Consider the following 12,954-nt stretch of genomic DNA (forward strand, 5'->3'; position numbering starts at 1 on the left):
TGGTGATTTAAATAAACACCTCACATGTGTGTGTGGCTGTGCACCATCAACAGTGGCACAGCCGAGCTCACATGCATATTTGTGCACCTTTGGTTATCTGGAAGATCAGAAAAATGCTTGTGGGTACGAGAGAGCATATATTTGCTGACACTGAAATGTGTCTATTTCCATACCTTTCTTTATATGATCCTGTTATTCATACATATATAGTATTTAATATTATTTATTTGATATTAACATTATTTCTATTATTTTATTATTCATTGTGTTGTGTTGTGACTTTTTTTGTCGAGTGATTTGCATTTTGCCTGTATCTGTATTTCCAAATTTCCTCACCAAAAACCAATCTTTATTTATATGAAGCACCTTTTTCCCAAAGGCGATTTTACCGATTTTCCTGCCTCCCTTCCTCTCTTCCCCGCCCCCACTCCCAACCCCTCTGGCTCTTTTCTCAAGCAAGCATCGTAGCAGCCCGCTAGTCCTGGCTGTGCGTGGCGGGGGGGGGGGGGGGGGGTGCTTCCAGGCCGCCGGGAGGACCCCCGCAGCACGGCGCCCCGAAAGCGTGCAGCTCCGTGGAAGATCGCGGCGCGCCCTGCGAGCCAGGCGGCTGCGCGCGCGGGGCAGGCGCGGGTGCGCCCCGGTACAAAGCGGCTGCCGCGCATGGCAGGCGAGCAGATGCCAGCAGCCGGCTTTTGTGGGAACCTTCGTGTTAATTAACTTTTGTGAGAACCTTCATGTTAATTAACTTTGCTCGAGCTTTCCCTCCACTTGAAAGCCTTGGCGTGGTTTGTTTTTGTAAAATGCTTTGACTCCAAGGCAAGCCGCTTCAGGGGGAGAATAGGAGAAACAAAGAGAGAGAAAAGGGGGAAATTTCAGTGGGGTTTTGCTAACCAGGAAATTCCCTTCTCTTGGCCCCGTCCCTCTCCTCCCACCACATGTCGCGCCTCTCCCATTACAGAGAGTTGGCCTGGGGCCTCCAGGGCTCAGAGTGGACAGGTGAGGGCACAGGTGTGCTGACCAAGCCCCCTGGGCCAGGTCATGAAGCTAGCTTGGCCACCGAGCTCCTCCACGGGGTGGAGGGATCCCTCCATGGTTCCAGGGCTGTGCGACCTGGCTGCTGTTGCTGACTCACCAAGGCCAAGGGGGCAGAGACGGTGCCATAGAATCTAAGCCGTCCTCTGTCTCAGGAGTCCACACAGCTTCGGACCCTGACTTGCCTTTTCTTCTCCCTGTACGAGGGTGCGGAGCTGTGCTGTAGCGGGTAAAGCCTCTGCCTGCGGCATGAGCATCCCGTACGGTGCCAGTTCGAGTCCCAGCTGCTCCACTTCCGATCCGGCTCCATGCTAGTGCTCCTGGGAAAGCAGTAGAAGATGGTCCAAGTGCTTGGGCCCCTGCATCCACGTGGGAGACCTGGAAGAAGCGCCTGGCTCCTGGGCTTCTGCCATTTGTCCATTTGGGGGAGTGAAACGGGATGGAGGAGCTCTCTCTCTCTCTCTCTCTCTCCCTCTGCAACTCCGTTAACTTTGCCTTTCAAATAAATAAATAAATCATTTAAAAAATAAATGTATAAAAAAAGTTCATGGAAAAATGGTATTAAAACATAAATTATTTTGGGACTAAAAAAATTGAAGCCCACACATAGTTTTTCTTCCTTCTTTTGTTTAAATTTGTTTAATTTATTTTTCATTTATTTGGAAGAGAGACAGACAGACAGACAGACACATGGAGACAGAGAGATCTTCCATTTGGCTTCTAGCTTCAGACCAGCTCAGCTCCTGTCATTGAGGTCATGTGGGGAGTGAACCAGAGGATGGAAGACCTCTCTCTTTGTCTCTCCCTCTCTCTGTGACTCTGCCTCTCAAATAAATAATCTTTTTAAAAAAATGAACTACCGCCAGCACCGCGGCTCACTAGGCTAATCCTCTGCCTAGCGGCGCCGGCACACCGGGTTCTAGTCCCGGTCGGGGCGCTGGATTCTGTCCCGGTTGCCCCTCTTCCAGGCCAGCCCTCTGCTGTGGCCAGGGAGTGCAGTGGAGGATGGCCCAGGTGCTTGGGCCCTCCACCCCATGGGAGACCAGGAAAAGCACCTGGCTCCTGGCTCCTGCCATCGGATCAGCGCGGTGCGCCGGCTGCAGCGCGCCGGCCGCGCCGGCCATTGGAGGGTGAACCAACGGCAAAGGAAGACCTTTCTCTCTGTCTCTCTCTCTCACTGTCCTCTCTGCCTGTAAAAAAAAAAAAAAAAAAAAAAAAAAAAAAAAAAAAAAACCAACTGAACTACCATGTTCCCGACACATGTTTAGCACTTTGATCCCTTCTGTTGAACTTTTCTGGGATGAGGTGCCTGTGCATCCTTTGGAACTTCCATTGCTTGTTCTCAGCCTGTCTGGGTCTCCTGAGACTTCCTCTCTTCTCCCAGCATGCCCTGGCCTGCAGGGACGGTAGTCCTTTCCTGGGACTGGGAGCTTTTTCCTCTATTTCCACGTCATGTGATGGCTGTGGTGTTCTCTGTTGACTGATCGTGCTACAGGCATGGGTCGCGCGTCATTTTACGAGCACTCCTTGGCGATGTTATGTTTTGGGGAAAGATGTACAAAGATATCTGGATTCACGTGGCCATTCGTATCTCCCAGACGCGAAGACCCTTCTGGCTTTTACTTGTTGCTACCGAATTCATTAGCTGTTCCAATGTCATGTGGACACGGGGCCAGAGCTTTTCACTTTCCTCTACTTCCTAGGGGACTTAGTCCCTCAAGCTAAGTCTGTGTGCTCCACTAAGCAAAGCTTTGCTCTTAGTCAGCCTGATTACCTTGATGTCTGGGTCCGTGGGGTTGGTGAACGGATCAAACCACAGCTTCCGGTCAAGTCTCACCCAGCTGTTGGGCTCCGCCTGACCTCAGTGTGTATTCCAAGTCAGTAGAAATGCCTGACCTTCCGTGGCAGTTGTAGTGGGGGGGGGGGGGATAGGGAGCATTTCAAAATCACAGCACGTTCAAGGTGTTTTTCACTTTCAGGTCAATAGTATGGGGCATGTTCTCGGTTAAGATCAGCAAGGTACAAACGGCTCTCGGCATCCATAAGTGCACTCAATATTCTCTTGTTGCTTACTCTGCGTCCATGTGTGAAGATGTCCCATCTTTGTGTGTCTCGCAATGCATCACACAGATCTGTGGGCAAAATGGTTGATATGTTTATTTTTTACTATAAAACTTTTGAGTGCCAACATAGCCGTAACCATTGACTCAGCGAAGCATGTGCAGTCTACAATATAGAACATTATAGCACGGGCTAATGAGTATTCACTCAACAAACACATTATGAGCAAGCCGCCTTAAGGATTAAAAGAGGGGCCAGGGCTTTGGGGTAGCAGGTAAAGCCGCTGCCTGCAGTGCCGGCATCCCATATGGGTGCCAGTTCGAGCCTGGCTTCTCCACTTCTGATCCAGCTCTCTGCTATGGCCTGGAAAGGCAGTGGAAGATGGTCCAAGTCCTTGGGCTCCTGTATTCACGTGGGAGACCTGGAAGAAGCTCCTGACACCTGGCTTCAGATCAGCGCAGCTCCAGCCGTTGTGGTCAATAGGGGAGTGAACCAGCGGATGGAAGACCTCTCTGTTTGGACCATCTTCCATTGCTTTCCCAGGCCATAGCAGAGAACTGGATCAGAAGTGGAGCAGCTGGGACTCAAACTGGTGCCCATATGGGAGGCCAGCACTGCATGCAGCTTTACCTGCTATGCCACAGAAACAGCCCCTATTTATTTATTTGAGGGGCCGAGTTACAGATAGAGAATGGGGAGACAGAGAGAGGCCTTCCATCCGCTGGTTCACTCCCCAGGTGGCTGCAACAGCCAGAGCTGGGCAGATTTGAAGCCAGGAGCCAGGACTTCTTCCGGTCTTCCACATGGGTCCAGTGGCCCAAATACTTGGGCTTCTCTTTCACTGTTTTCCTAGGCCATCAGCAGAGAGCTGGATCGGAAAGGGAGAAGCCAGGACACAAATTGTCTCCCATATGGGATGCTGGCACCACAGGCTGAGGCTTAGCCCACTATACCACAGTGCCAGCCCCAGGTAGTTTTCATCTTCAACATCAGACAATACTTCCTGGAAATGTTAAAATTTAATTTAAGACCTTTCAGCCTCCTTGACTGTTTCAATACTTTTAACACTCCTCACTATTCACTCTGTATCTCCAAGGCTTCTGAAAAGCAAGTCTATCTCTCCTTCTCCCAAAAACACACACCACCATACACACTCACAGATACATATAAACACACACACAGACACCTGTCTCAGTGGTAGTAAAAAAATGATTTTTAGTTCAATTTGCTTTTGTCTACAAGTGTACTTCAAAGAGCTCTTGGAAAAAATGGAATGAAAAGTTTGGTGCAAAATTTTTTTTTGAACTCCATGCAGAGTCCTTATGTAATATGCATAGCCTTTACCTAATATGTATTTTTGGATTAAGTCGCTGCCCAAGATGCGGCATCCATATGAGCACCAGTTGGAGTCCCAGATGCTTCACTTTCAAACTAGCTCCCTGCTAATGTGCCTGGGAAAGCAGTGCAAGATGGCCCAAGTGCTGGGGCCCCTTCACCTGCATAGGAGACCCGGATGGAGTTCCAGGCACCTGACTTTGACCTGGCCCAGTCTTTGCTGTTGCAAACATTTAGGGAGTGAACCAGCAGATGGAAGATCTCTGTTTCTCTCTCTCTCTAATGCTGTCTTTCAAATAAGTCAAATAACCCTTTTAAAATAGTAATAATAAAATGCATTTTCACAAGTTTTCTGAATTACCCTGTATATTTTTAAATGTTGACTTATTTGTTTATTTATTTGAAAGCTGAGATACAGAGAAAGAGAACTTCATATATTTTCTTTCTTTTTTAATTTTTTAATTTTTTCTGACAGGCAGTTAGACAGTGAGAGAGACAGAGAGAGAGTTACAGACAGTGAGAGAGAGAGAGAGACAGAGAGAAAGGTCTTCCTTCCGTTGGTTCACCCCCAAAATGGCCGCTATGGCTGGCGCGATGTGCCGATCCAAAGCCAGGAGCCAGGTGCTTCCTCCTGGTCTCCCATGCGGGTGCAGGGACCCAAGCACTTGGGCCAGCCTCCACTGCCTTCCCGGGCCACAGCAGACAGCTGGACTGGAAGGGGAGCAACCAGGACAGAATCCAGTGCCCCAACCAGGACTAGAACCCGGGGTGCCGGCGCCGCAGGCAGAGGATTAGCCTAGCGAGCCATGGCGCCGGCCATAGTTTCTAAGTTTCTTCAGTGCACCAACACTGTTTCTCAAACAATAAACTGTTTTAACAGTAAACTGAACATCTAAATAATTATCTCCCATACAAATAAATAAAACTTTGTTTCATATCAATTGCTAATGAAACAGTCATTGGTACATTTGTGTAGCTCTGCACGTGAAACCTACACTGTCCTCCTTGGTACATTGTAAAAATAAATAAATACCTTGATATCTGGGACATCTCCTCCATTCTTGGTCTAAATCTCTGCTGCTCCCACAAGTAGCTACTTGCTCTGTGTGTTTTATTGGGCCCTGGACAAGTCCAGACTGAGATGAACCACAAATGTAAAACACACACCAGATTTGGAAGACTTATTACCCAATAATAATGTAAAATATTTGTTGATAAATTTTATAGATTACTATTTTTATTTTGAGTATATTGGATTAAATTAAATATATTATTACAATTAAAGACACCTGCTTCTTTTGACTTTTTTAAAAATGTGGTTCCTAGAAAATTTTAAATTTAAAATACTCTTTGGCACATGTTAGATTTCTTTGGGACAGTGCTGTTCTGGAACTAACTGGATTTCCTATTTCTTCTTAAGTCAAAATCAATCAATCACATTTTCCTACAAATTTTTTCAATTCATCATCTAATTTTTCACAGTTTTTACAAAAGATGTTCACTGGGCTCACTGTTGATTGTTTTAATGCCTATTGTATTTGTAGTGATGCCTCCTTTTTATAAAATTCCTGATTGGAGTTATTTGTGCCAATTCTTTTTTCCTTATCAGTCATGCCACAGGTTTATCATTGATTTATGCTTGTAAAGAACCAAATTTTGGTCTTATGGTCCTCATTTTAATGTTTTCTTTATAGTTCACTAACATCAGCTTCCATATTTATTTTCAATCCTCTTTTGCATTTGGTTTGCTATTATTTTCCAATTGAGATGCATCCTTGAATTGTTGATTTTCAGACTTTTTCCTATTCTAAGTTTTATATTCCATGTCTATAATGTTATTGCATTTTACTATTTCAGAACATATTTTAAATATTTTCTAATTTCCTTGTGCTTTCTTATGTGACCCATAATGTCTCTCACCATTTCCAATGGACTGGAAGTGTTTTCTTCTCTTAATTACTTCCCAACATAATTTCCATGTGATCAGAGAACATTCCTCCGTAAGATGTATGACATTTGCCTTTATGGTCCAGTATGTTGTGAACACTCATACATTCCTGACTTGCTTAAAAAGACTGAGTATTGTGTAGCTGCTGGGGAGTGATTTTTTACATCACTTAGTTCAGGTTTGTTAATCATGCTCAAATTTTCTACATCAGTTTTCTTTCAGTTAATAAGAGAAATGTTTTGGTGAAGGTGTTTGTTTCTTATTGCAGTTATACATTTTAAATATAGTGAGGTTATACCATTAGGTTATTCTTGCCACTCTAGCCTTCCATCACTAGGAACTGGCTCTTAGCGAAAACATAATTAAGCATGACAAAAATGTTGATTTTTACAAAAGAAGAAAAAAGGTCATTCTGATGAGATCTCAAATGTAGATGAGGAACGTGTTATTGGATGACAGATGGAAGGCAACCCTTGCTATGAAGTGGCAAAGAACTTGGCTGAAGTGCTTTGTGGAGCGCGGAACTTGTAAACAATGAAATTGGATATTTAGTTCAAGAGCTTTCTTTTAAATTTTTTTTTTTCATTTGAAAGGATGAAAGAGAGAAAAAGCTTCCATCTGCTGGTTTACTCCCCAAATGCCCACAACAGCAAGGGTTGGATCAGGCTGAAGCCAGGAGCCTGACTTCCACCCAGGTCTCCCAGGTGTGTGGCAGGGATCCAGACACTTGTTCCACGACCTACTCCCTCCCACATTAGCAGGAAGCTGAAGTCGGAAGTGGGGCCAGGAGTTGAACCCAGGTACTCCGATATGGGATGCAGGCATCCTAAGTGGTACCTCAACTGCAGTACCAAACGCCCAACCCAGTTGAGGACATTTTTAAGCAAAGTGTTGAAGCAATTTGGTTCCTTCTAACTGCTTCTAGTACAATGTGAGAAGAGAGAAAGGAGTCAGAGAAGAAACTGTTAAGCAAAAAGGAACCAGAACTTAAAAGATCGGGAAAAGTCTCCATTTATATTAAGAAAAGTGAGAAATCCTGTTCTGAAGACAACATTTAAGATGTGGTAGACCAATCATTGGATAAGGAGATTTATGTAGATGTGAACCAGAGATGTATTGAGCCATCGCGATAGAAGCCAATGACAGAGATGGGATTATACCAGCAGAAACACTACCCACGGGCACTAACTAAAGAAATGGAGAAATGGGCCTCCTCCAAGGAAGCCTTGCAATGTGTGCACAGGCAATTTGGATGTCATCAGGGCCACAGCCTGGGTTTCAACAGGCCACACAGCCTCCACCCAAAGTCGTAAGGGACTGATCCTTGCTTGGCAGAGAGCTGCCACTACAACCCCTCGCCAGCAGGGCGGCTGGGGCAGGAACCTCCCACCCAGAGCTTCCAGAAGGCAGATCAGTGAAACAAAGAGGATTAGTCTCAAGCCCTAAGATTTCATGGACAGGGCCAGCTCTGTGGTGTAGCAGGTTAAACCCCTGCTTCAATGTCAGCATCCCATAAGAGCACCAGTTCAAGTATCAGCTGCTCCACTTCCAATCCAGCTCCCTGCTAATGTGCCTGGGAAAGCAGTAGAAGATGCACCGATGTGGGAGACACAGATGGAATTCCTGGCTCCTAGTTTCAGCCTGGCCCAGTTTTGGCAGTTGTGGCCATTTAGGGAGCAAACATGAAAACGGAAGCTCACTCTCTCTCTCTCCCCTCCCTGTAACTGCCTTTCAGCTAAAATAAATAAATTTTAAGAAAAATTCCATGGAGTTTGCCTTGTAGTCTGAACTTACTTGGAACCTGTTATAGTACTCCTTCCTTCTCTCCTGTCTCCCCCTTTGAAATGGGAATATCTATCCTATGCCTACGCCATCACTGTATTTTGGGAGCAGGTAACTTGCTTGGTTTCCCTGGTTCACAGCAGGAGAGGAATTTTGCCTCAGAGTGAATCATACCTTGAGTCTTACCCATCTCTGATCTGGATGAGACTTGGAACTTTAGACCTTTATGGAGCTGGTGTTGCAAGGAGCTGAGACTTTGCAGGGTGGAATGGATGTTATCTGGAACAGATTAAGGACATGCATTGGAGGGCAGAGGTGGAACGCTATGGACTGAATGTATGTATTCCCCAAAACTCGTATTTTGCAACTCTCATTCCCCATGTGACGGCAGCACTGGGCAGTGAGGACTGCCCAGTCAGTACCCAGGTCCTGGACTTTGCCTCAAGAAGACACTCAGGATTAAGGTGGAGAACAGCGAGTAGTGAGTGTTTTATTGAGGAAGCAAAGATATAAGCTCCACAGGCAGAGCAGATGCCTCTGGGAGGAGAGTGGCCCTGACCCTGAACTTGCAGCGTTACATGGGCTATTCCAGGAAAGGGGAGCTAGATTCTAAGAACAGGGAGGGACACCCTCTTAAGGAAGAGGACTAGCCATGGTTTGGGCAGCAGGTGGAGAGTTCTGGAATCTAGCTGCCACCCCTTTTCACTCCTTCTGTGGGCCCTTGTTTGCTGTCATGGCACTTGGCAGGTGTGTCACTTAGCATGCTAAGGTATTGCAGTGAGCGTGGAATGACCTAGGTCAACCTAGGTTAGCCTTGACCCTCTAAGCTGGTCTGAGCCTGGTCCAGGCAGGGGTCTGTTTACCTTCAGAGCAGGGGAACCAGACCACATCCTGTAGGTCTTAAGATAATAAGAGCTACCCCAGGTGGCTCAGCGGCTCCCCGCACCTCCCTGTCTCAATAGCAAAAGAAATGTGCTGTTGTTGGGCCTCCACCTCCTTGTCACAGCAGCCTGAACGAACCAGGACAGGCGTTACGAAAATATAGCTGCTCTGGCCACAAACGGGAACAGATTACATGCAACGCTAAGAAGGGATCTTAAAAATATTGTGCTGGGTGAAAAAAGCCAGACCTCTCCAAATATCTTCTACGTAATTCTAGTTATATGAAGTTCCATAATTGGCAAAACAAATCTAATTCATGTAATTGAATTCAGAGCAGCGGTTGCTCTGGGAGTGTGACGCGGGATTAACTGGGAAGGGGCACGACACATTTCTAGGGGGGTAGAAATGGTCTATCTCTTACTCGGGATATTTGTTTGTCAAACTCCACTAAATAACACAATTAAGACCAGTGCCTTTCACTGGCTGTCGGTGTCACCTCCATAAACTCAGCAGAGCCAGTCCTCCAGAGCCACCGGTGCCTTATGCGTGGTTTCAGTCAACCTCAGGTCAAAAGCATTCAAGAACAAGAGCGCGTTTGTACTGACACATAGACTGTTTTCTTGTTATTATTCGCTAAACAATCTAGTGCAGTAACGGTTGACATAGCATTTACACCATATTAGATAGCATAAGTCATCTGCGGATGCTTGAGAGGAAGTGCAGCCTTCTGTGCAGATATGATGCTGCATAGAGAGGCCTTGAGCAGCCTTTGGTACCCTCAGGGGTTCCTGGAGCCAGTCCCGCAGATGCTGATGGACACCTGTCGACAAAAGCCGAGGAAAGTGGCTCAGAAGCAAGAGGGAGAATGGAGCAGGCGTTCCTCTCCCCAAGCAATTTACAACCCACCCCCATCCCATCCCAATCGCCAGCCAATCAAACACAGTACTTCCTCCGTCCTAACATCACCTTTTCTTTAAAAAAAAAAAAAAGTATTCATTTTTATTTGAAGGCACATTCAGAGAGAGAGAGAGAGAGAGAGAGATCAATCTTCTATTTGCTGATTCGCTCCCCAAATGGCCACAACGGTCAGAGCTGGGCAAGCAGAAGCCAGGTGCCAGGAGCCAGGAGCTTCTTCCAGGGCCACAGCACTTGGCCCATCCTCCACTGCTTTCCTAGGACATTAGCAGAGAGCTGGATCGGAAGTGCGGCAGCTAGGACTTGAACCAGCGCCCATATGGGACCCCAGTGTCACAGGCAGCTGCTTTACCCACTGCTCCACAGCGCCAGCCCCTAACATCATCTTTTCTAAAGCCTGCCATCCATTTAATAAGAGTTTTGGGGTTAGAAAGCATATTTTGACATGAATTGCAAAAGGCATCCATTTTCAGGAATATTAATATGTGAGAAACCCTACATCTTTCAACTCACTGGTACTCTTTCTAAAAAACTATTTACTAAGCCAGGAATCAAGAACTCCATCCAGGTCCCCCATGTGGCTGGCAGCGACCCCAGTGAGTGGGCCATCATCATCGCCTGCCTCTCAGGCACGTTAGCAGGAAACTGGATGGGAAGAAGAGGCAGGACTTGAACCCAGGCACTTGCAATGTGGGCATCCCAAGCATCTTGTGCCACAATGACCACCCTGAGAGATACTTTTCTTAAGTAAGATTTTTTTTATTTGAAAGGCAAAGTGACAGAGATGGAAACACACACAGATCTAACATCTGTTGGTTCACTCCCCAATGTCTGCAACAGCCCAGGCTGGACTAGGAACTACATTAGGGTCTCTGACGTGGGTGGCCGGGGCACCAGAGGCACTAGCAAGGAGCCGGACCTGCCTCCTATAGGTTCACCACGCTAGGCCACAACTCCTGCTCCGCGAGAGCCTCTCAAAGCCCTGGCTTTCTGGCCTCGTCCCCCAGTCCCTGCCTGGGCGGGTTGGTTGAGGTGAGCGAATGGGCGCTGGGTTCCTGGTCCCACCATGCTCTCAGAATGGGAAGACAACTCGCTTGTATGAGTGACAGGGGCACACACAACCTCCACAACCTCCCCCACCCACCTCCGGCTCCAGGGCAAGCCGAGGGAGGGCCTGGGTGGCGTCCTGAGCACTCCCCACGGAACCCCGAGGCGGCCAGAGCCTCCCTCTTCCCGCTCCAACTTCAGGCTTGGTAGCCCTACCAGCCTGGGGGCAGCGACAGCGCCACGCCCTCGGGAGCCCGCACACACCTCCAAGGCCACACCTACCACGGCCTTGACCCGTGACTGCCCCACGTAGCAGGCGGGCCCCCTCCCCACCCCCCAGCCTCCTTGTCCTGGGCAGGAAGCAATGGTGGGGCTCGACCTGGCTCCCAGGGCCTCTGCCCCAGCTGGCTTCTGTCGGAGCCTCTTACAGAAAGGGAAGATGAGCTGGGCCAGGAGCCAGGCCCCCATCCCCCACCCCCAGGCCCGGAGTGGCCTCGGCCTGGGCCCTGCCGAGGGGCCAGGATGCCAGCGAGGCCGCAGGGCCTCAGCCAGGGCGGCTGCAGCCTGGGGCTCTCCCAGCCGCAGGCGGAGCGGCTGCTTCGTTCAATGAACCGCGAGGTGAGGGGGGTGGGGAGGGGGCGAGCACAGGCTGCCTCCGATTCCCTAGGGAATTTGAGGGGGGTGTGGGGATGTGTTTCCTTTCTGCACTCAGCTGGGAACGGCGCAGAGAGGATCCCCTCCCCCTCCTCCCCCCCTCCCCCTCCCCCGCCCCCGCCCCGCCCGCCTCCAACCCCCAGCCCACCAGTTCTGGGAGACCCCGGTTAGCAGTTTGGGCCTTTCTTTGTGCACACAATTGAGGCACAGGGCCGGAGCCTGGTCCATTCAGTCGCCTCCTGGAACGGCTCTGTTTTTGTCCACCGCGCCCGCAGCTTCTAGAAACCCCATCTCACCTACCCCACCAGAAGCAAAATCCAACCCGCCTGGCCTGGGCTGCAGTTTGGGCCTCCTCGCCTGGCTCTGCGGCTTCTGGAACTTTCCGGTGGAACACGTCAAGTGATTTTTCGTGGGGGGCTCCCCTCGAGGCGCAGGTCTGGCGATTTTTTTTTTTCTCTCCCAACACTGAAAGGTTCGATTCTTCCAACTATCCATCAACAAATCGCATTGAATGACGGTGCTCAGTGACCCAGGCTGCCACCGGAGACAAAACACACCATACATATTTTCTGGTCTCCCTGGAAAATTAGTGCGAACACTTTCATCACGGCGGAGAAGGGAAATACGCGCACGGAGGCGAAGATCTGCTTTGTTTTTTTGTTTTCCTAAGAGAAGCCTTCCCCCTCCCTCACGCAGGGAAATTTACATCGCCCTTTGCCTGCAAATTAACCAGTTAGTAGAATTCCTGCGGCTCTCTCACTCCGGCTGGCTAGCGGGGCCCCTGCTCTCTCTCCCTGCCGGGGGACCGGTGCGTAGGCCACCGCCCCAGTCTCTGCTCTCACAGAGCTCTGTGGAAATAGGTTCCAGTTTCGCCCTGACTTGCTAAAAGCAGCACTTAAACTATTTCACGTCCCATTCTTGTCCCATCTGTCCTGGTCTTAAGCTCCGTTTCAAAGACCCTTCCTCTCTTCCTTAGGGATAGCCTGCTGTTTTTGTTTGTTTGTTTGTTTGTTTCTGATGCGGTGGAAAACTGGTTGAGTTGCTCCTGTTCAGTGTTTCGGAAGAGAGAGGATGTGGCTTTCCGGAGGAGGCCCAGGAGCTGGGCCCGTGGTGTAAAGAGGCTCCCTCGCTCTCAGTGGAGACTGAGTCCCGGCCGCATAGACAGATGGCCGTGTCTGGGCACAGGGTGGTCGATTTAGCAGAGTTCCTGGATGAGGGGATGCAACTTGCAAAGGATCCGGATGCCTCACGGTTGAACAATAATAATTAGCGTCTTGCTTAGAACAGGCCGCCAGAAT

At 48.7% G+C, this 12,954-nt stretch overlaps 1 long non-coding RNA gene across 2 annotated transcripts; it reads right to left on the bottom strand.

Annotated features, from left to right (window-relative positions):
* Positions 1-690: 690 nt before the first annotated feature.
* Positions 691-12,509, bottom strand: LOC127491354 (uncharacterized). 2 transcript variants are annotated; one of them, XR_007920010.2, is made up of 3 exons: positions 11,957-12,509; positions 8,333-8,437; positions 691-3,164 (listed from the first exon to the last, which is right to left on the bottom strand). It is a non-coding gene; the product is annotated as an uncharacterized lncRNA (long non-coding RNA). The 2 variants fall into 2 exon arrangements; XR_011385167.1 differs by lacking the exon at positions 8,333-8,437 and having other exon boundaries at positions 1,643-3,164.
* Positions 12,510-12,954: the final 445 nt, after the last annotated feature.

This window comes from Oryctolagus cuniculus, chromosome 1 (genome assembly GCF_964237555.1).
Source record: "Oryctolagus cuniculus chromosome 1, mOryCun1.1, whole genome shotgun sequence".
Lineage (NCBI taxonomy): Eukaryota > Metazoa > Chordata > Mammalia > Lagomorpha > Leporidae > Oryctolagus > Oryctolagus cuniculus.